This window comes from Vespa velutina, chromosome 20 (genome assembly GCF_912470025.1).
Source record: "Vespa velutina chromosome 20, iVesVel2.1, whole genome shotgun sequence".
NCBI classification, from domain to species: Eukaryota; Metazoa; Arthropoda; class Insecta; order Hymenoptera; family Vespidae; genus Vespa; species Vespa velutina.
In genome coordinates, this window is record NC_062207.1 from 3,964,928 (window position 1) to 3,972,427 (window position 7,500).

General features: G+C 29.7%; 1 protein-coding gene across 3 annotated transcripts in view; it reads left to right on the top strand.

Moving 5' to 3' along the window:
* Window positions 1–7,500, top strand: part of LOC124955979 (leucine-rich repeat-containing protein 4B) — a 56,571-nt gene that overhangs the window by 2,828 nt on the left and 46,243 nt on the right. The gene's annotated exons all lie outside the window — the stretch shown is intronic.

The following is a 7,500-nucleotide window of genomic DNA, read 5'->3' on the forward strand; positions in this document are numbered from 1 at the left end:
TGGAGGAAGACTGCTGTGCAAGACGCGTGTCCGCCGATGGATTGCGTAGGTAGGCCCTTTGATTAAAAGAAAAGAAAAGAAAAGAAAAGAAAAGAAAAGAAAAGAAAAAAAGGGCTAGGGCTACCATAAGGGCCCCTTTTTCCGTTTGCGTTTAGATCTCCTAGTCAATTCGATAATTGACTAATTGGATTATTTTAGAAAGAGACAAAGAGAAATCGAGTGTCCGTGTGTGTGAGAGGACGATGCGTCGATAATATTTTTCTTTCTTTCATTTCAAATTTCTCGGATTTTTTACCGAGTTTATTATTACTTAACCTTCTCAAAGGTTCGTAATAAGGTTCGAATGGATTTCTTGAGGGATCTTCGGAGGGATTTAACGGCGAGTTTAGCTTTGGTCATCGATTGGCACGTGCTTTTTTAACCGTTCAGCGCCGACGGGGATAATATTATTAACTAGAATTAACTATTTAATATTCGATATTAAGGATTTAACATTCAACATTTTTAAGTTAAAAGTCTTTTCCTAAACGATTTTAAAAATCAGTTACTCTTTTTCGAAACATTTTCTAAAGGTAAATTTCATTTTTAGATCGTGAAACTGAAACCTGACTATGAACCTAAAAGGTCTCGAAAAAGAGTAATCGTTTTCTAAAATCACCTACAAACTTTTAGCCTGCCATGTAAATAAACCTAATTTGTTTGATCATGAAAGTGATTCGAGAAAAAGAAGGAACGAAAAAAGAAGAGAAAAAAGGATGCAGGAACAAAATGGAGGATTTCTGTTACGCGAACAAGTTCACACGCGCGTTTACCTAAACACTTGCTCGATTAAACCTTAAACCTTAAGCCGAAAGGCCAATCTCGAGTTCCCATGTTTAGTACGAATGTGTGTACGCATCTGTGCACGTACGTATACATTGGTGTCCCATGTGTTTGAAAAATAGGAGAGATAGCGTGTGGCTTGCAATTTCGACGATTTGCTCCGATCAATTTATTTTCTCGCGACAAAACGTTTTAAACGAAAATTCTACAATTATCGATTTTCATTTATTTATTTACTACTTTCTTTATAGACTGCCGGCCAAAAGTGCTCCCAGGTGATTTTCAAAATCAATTGCCTTTTTTTAAGAGCTTTTAGGTTCATTTTCTTTTTTTAGATTGTAAAATCACAAGCCTAACACTATAAGCCTAATAAGTCTCAAAAAGGAATAATTTATTTTTATAATTATCTCGGAATTCTTTTTGGCCCACCTAGAGATTCTTTGGTCGCACTGATATATTTAATATATCAGCATGTCGCAAATATGGCGAATCGTTCGATGAATAAACAAAACGCATTTACACTTGGCAACGTAATTGCCAAAAAAAATTCGTTCTATGCGGTTTTTATTATTACTATTATTATCATCATCGTTATTATTATTTTTCTTTCTTTTTTTTCTTTTCTTTTTTTTTTTTTTTTTTTTTTATCAATACTCTTTTTTCTTTTTTATAAATGAAAAGTGACATGTATTGGATTATTTTTCGTCAAATGCTATTAACGTTTATCTCGAATTTTTTGTTCAACTTATATCCTAAAAACATATCGCATAACATATCATTAAATCGAACATATTTCAGGGCGAAGACAGTGGATTTTATTCTGAATATCCATTTATTTCGTAATATTTCCAATGAATATTATATCAGTCGTAATAAATGATATTAAAATAATCGTTATTAGGATCCTCCTTTCGACAACTATAAACCTATATGCATTTTATTTGTAATAATAATTATTATTATGTATTTACTTATTACGAGAAATTATTTATATGAATTTTTTTTTCTTTTTTTTTAAATTATTTGGTAGATAATTGTAGAAAATTGTTTCGTCGCAAACAATTTTTGTATATTTCATATTACATTATGTTATATTTTATGTGCATACATACATACATATAGAAACAATATTGATCTGTAGATTAAGTTGATATTTATAAGAAGATTAATCTAAGGTCTCGAAAGCTCCAGTGGTTTAAAACACATTGCTAATAAATAGAGACCCTGAAGAAACGAACAACCCAGATTCGGCTCCCTGCCTCCACCATTCTCGGACGACCCGAAAGTCCTGGCCTTTTCACGAATTCTAGATATTTAATATGACATACCGGAGTATACATGAGAATATGAACAATATTGATACATATATAAATGGGGATAGAATTGATATATAAACATGGGCAAAAATATACACACACACAGATGTATATATATATATATATATATATATATATACATACACACATGTGCGTGTGTGAATACGAACAAAAGTTATGAACCAATATTGAAATATATATACACACACGTATACATATGAATAAATATTAACTTATATATATGAACAATTAATATATTCATATGTATTACATATACACGCACACATTCACACACACCCACACGTGTGTGAGATATAGTGCACAACGGAAATAGAACATTAATCTTTTGTATGAATCGTCGTTCCATTTTGCTAATAGAGAAAAAAAAAGAGAAATGCGTAAAATCGGTCGACATTGTACTGGATAAATATCGTTAATTACTCTCGTTCGAATGTCGGTCGCGTACTGCGGATCCTGATGTAATTACTCGATGCACGACGTTTTATATCACTGCTGTTTGTATTTTTTTGTTTCCTTCTTTTTTCTCCAGATAAAGAGAGACAGAGACACTAGGAAGGGTTTGCATGTATCGATCCCCGTTACTTTCCAAACCGAGTTTAGAGTTTCTCTGATCACGTATCACGAGATATATATTTCCAACTATTTAACTAGATTCTTTTATCTTTCTGTGAAGAATTTTTTTATCCTTTTTATTTCTTTTTTCCTTTTTCTAGAGAAAAGAGACAAAATTGAAAGGACAACGCGAGAGAGAGAGAGAGAGAGGGGGGGGGGGGGGGGGAGAATAGAATTCGTTAGTTATACACACACGTGTCGATATTCGTTAAAAATATCAAACGTGTTTTTAAATATGTCTGCTGACTGTGCATTTGTGTGCATGCGTGTGTTTGTATTCATATAGTTTCGTATTTAAACAAAATTGAGAACAAAGGCTGGAGAATAAGTAACAAGTCACACGTTTGAACATTTCTATAGGAAGGGCCAAAGGTCCCTAAAAGTATCTACCTGATTTTAAAAGTCAATTATTCTGTTTTGACCCTTTTTAGGCTAAATTTCACTTCAGATTTTAGCCCACCCTGTATTACACTTTTCTTTAACTTTCTGGGCGCACGTATTTCTCTTTAATATACGTACATAGTTCTATTTTATTTTATGCACAAATTGTTTCATTTTAATTTCAATTAAACATATTAATGTACTACAAATACATATACGTATATACTTTACGTGCATAAATCTCTCGAATAATTGATATGTATAATTAAATAGTATACACACGTATATGTATTTGCGTAGATATATTTTTATATAGATGTATAGACGTTTTATGTATATATGTATATATATATACGTACACACATATGTACGTAATGTACAATATATGCCTCTCGTGTATATACGTACATATAGTTTATTATTCATTTTGTAAAGGATATTTATTTTTTCAATGTTCTTTTTTTACAATGGTTTATTTTTTTTTTTTTTTTTTTCATTTATCTATGAAATAAGGCAGTCAATTTCGTTAATAATCTTTACATAACAACAACTTTTGATGTTATACTACGATCTTGGACAAACTCGTAGGTACAGTCGTCGCTTCCTCATATTCCCTTTACAATTTTTAACCCGGCCAATCGATACTTCCGTCATCATCGTTGAAAACTCAGCCGAAGCATATTTGACCTGCTATTCGGAGAGAGCGAGCGAGAGAGAGAGAGAGAGAGAGAGAAAGAGAGCTAGCCGATTTACTTTCTTCGTTTGAAATAGATCGACCTTTCAGATAACAAAAGCTCCTTCACGTAAACTCAGCCAGTTAGGTAATCGTCTGAACTAACGCACAACTGTCATTTCTAAATAATTACATGTCTATATGTTTGTATTAAACATTCTCAGTCAATTAAGCCATTCAAACTTAAATGACTTTCGATTCTATTTCTTGAAATTGTTTTTCTAGGGAAAAAAAAAAAAAAAAAAAAAAAAAAATCATTATGCCATATATATACGTAATAATGACAAGAATGTTTATTAATCGTCATCGTCATCATCGATCGTTCTCTTAACGTTATATGATTTAAATCTTAATTGCTTTATATATTAAATGAGAAATTAAATAACGTCATTAAGTCGATGACGCTCAACAATGCTTGGATTAGTCAGATTAATACGACGGAAGAAGACAATTGTATTCTTGCCTTTACGTCTTCGTAAGGGTTCATTTTCATTGGTTTTCGGAAAAAGATTGAATTTGATTGGTGGAAACCTTATCAATCTTATTCTCTGATTAATCGACATTTCGAAGATTCATAGAACGAATTGGATTTACTTTTTGATATTGTTATGAAACAAAAGGAATAAAGTTATTAAATGATTTTTCACGAGAGATAAAAACGGCGTTTTGAGTATGGAAAAGAAAACGAAAAAAACATGTCATTATATTCGACAACGCTTTGGATTAAATAAATTATTATTTCGACGAATTTTGAAAGAGAGAGAAAGAGGCACGTAAAAATTTCGCTCTGTTCTATACTACTGACTGTACCTCGTTTGTTATACTATACATGGTTCGAAATACGTGACACACAATACAACTGATTGTGAGTTTACTAACCTCTTTCTAACGAATGCATTCGTACAACGAACGAGAGAGAGAGAGAGAGAGAGAGAGAGAGAGAGATGTTACATTTTTTTAACAGCAGAACGTGACAATATAAACATATATTAAACATATTTATCATTCCGAATAATGACTAAATATATAAAAAATTTTTTATCGACGTGATTCTGCATGGCGGATATTATTATCAAAAATGTATTATCATATTCGATTATTAATACATTTTTTATCTTTTGAAAGAATTAGTAAATTTGTATCAATTTTCTCCTTTTACATTATTTTTGCTTAGCTAGTACGACCAAAAAATCAATAAATTTAATCAACTTGAGGAACTAGCTTGATGTTAAAATAAGATGGCTTCTCCCTCTTTCTTTTCAAAGTCGATAAAGTATCATCAGAGGAAGGGACAAAATATATACGTCCTAATCATGGCATATATACGGAATGGACCAAAAGTGTTCCTAGGTGATTTTAAAAATTGATTACTCTTCATTAAGCTAGGACATTTTAAGCTAATTCTTTTTCCTTAGATCGTACAAATACAAGCTGCTAGAAACTTTCGGTCCACCCCGTATATCTTTACGGAACATACTAAACAGTAGCGTAGAGTAGTTACTGTTGTAGTAGTAATAGTGATGAAAAGGCAGTCGAAGATAATGCTTTCTCCTGTCTTATTCTTTACGAATATATAGTTTGAAATGTTGCCAAAGCGATTACATGCTAGAACGAGCACGTAGGTTCGAAACGATACACCTTTTTTATAATCTCCCCTTCATTCTCCTAATATCTGCCTTTATTCTCTCTCTCTCCCTTTTCCTATCTTATTTTTTTTCTTCTTTTATTAAATATATTTTTTATCGAGAAAATAAAAAGTAAATAAATAAAAATGTTGTACGTTCGAAATCATCAATTTATCTCTGATGATAAAGAAGAGAGTGAAAATAAAAATTATCAACGTGTATATAGTAAAAAAATAAAAAAACAAATTTGGTTAATATAAATCAAATTTTGTTTCTTAATTCACATATATACTACGTATTGCATGTACATCCATCTCCTGCTACATACATTGCTATATGTATCTATGTATGTATGTATGTATGAACGTATGTATTTGACGTCGACATTTGAAATATATACATATATTATTTTTTCGTCATACTAATGTTCCGTAATAATGATAATATTATTATTAATAATAATAATAATAATAATAATAATAATAATAATAATAATAATAATAATAATAATAATAGTAATAATAATAATTTCTTATTATAAAAAATATTAAGTGAATTTTTGTAAATGAAAGATAGAAAGATAGAGATACAACATGATCTAAAAATTGTTTAAAGACCCAATAAAGAACTCGCTCAACATTTGAACACGTATTATCTCGAATTTATTAATATTAAATATATGTTCAAATTAATTGTCAATGGTCCACGAGCGTGTATGTGTGTACGTATGTAAGTGTTAAAAATTACTGGAAACTTTGACAAAATTTTTCAAGTGCATAAATCGACGCATCGTTCATATTTGTTTCTTCCCTTTATACGAAGAAAAACATTCATAATTGTAATAATAATAATAATGATAATAAATAATAAATTAATTATTGAGACGTATTACGCATAAACGCAGGTTACTTAGTTTTACATTATATATATATATTTCGGTTCTAGGATTCACTGCCCCATCCTCGAATCCGTGTTTCAAAGTTCCCGAGTACGAAATAATAATATTATATAATAATAATAATGTCAAAAAAATATCGTGCATATCGAACATTGTACGTCTTTTCGACAATGGGACGAAGATTAGACGCTCCATTAGCATGCTCCAAGAGAGTCATAATAATAATAATAATAATAATAATAATAATAATAATAATAATAATAATAATAATAATAATAATAATAATAATAATAATAATAATAATAATAATGATAATAATAATAATAATAATAATAATAATAATAATAATAATAATAATGATAATAATAAAAATAATAAAAATAATAAAAATAATAAAAATAAAAATAAAAATAATAATAATAATAAAAATAATAATAATAACAATAATAATAATAATAATAATACTAGTAATAATACTAATAACAATAATAATAATAATAATAATAATAATAATAATAATAATAATATTAATAATAATATTAATAATAACAATAAATAAACGCTAATAATAAAAGATAATAAAAGTAACTAAAATGATAAATGACTAAAGATCCGAAGATGAGAAATCATTTGAAACTAATTAGTTTCAATGAATGAAACATGAATAAACGTATACATGCGTGTATGTATGCGTGTGCACGTCATAAGTAATATAACGTAAGTGTGCGTGTGTGCGTTTGTGAAAAATGTCAAAAAACTCGGACCTACTTTATTATAACCTATACGACGAGTTTTCGATAAGATTAAAGGAGTGATAGTGTGCGTGTGTGTATGTATGTGTGTGAGACACTTTCGAGGATGTTAACGATGTACAAATGTGTAATTTAGTGTTGCAGTCTAAATCCGTCTTAACGGTTTTGCAGTTATTAACAGGACGATATAAAAGAATTCCTTTTATTTTATGAGAAAAATGATAGAAATCAAGATGGCGACGAAGAGTGAGAGAGATAGAGGGAGAGTGAGGAGAGGGATGAAGGGGGAGAGAAAGAGAAAGAGAGAGAGAGATTGGCCGATGAGATCGGAATAAGCATG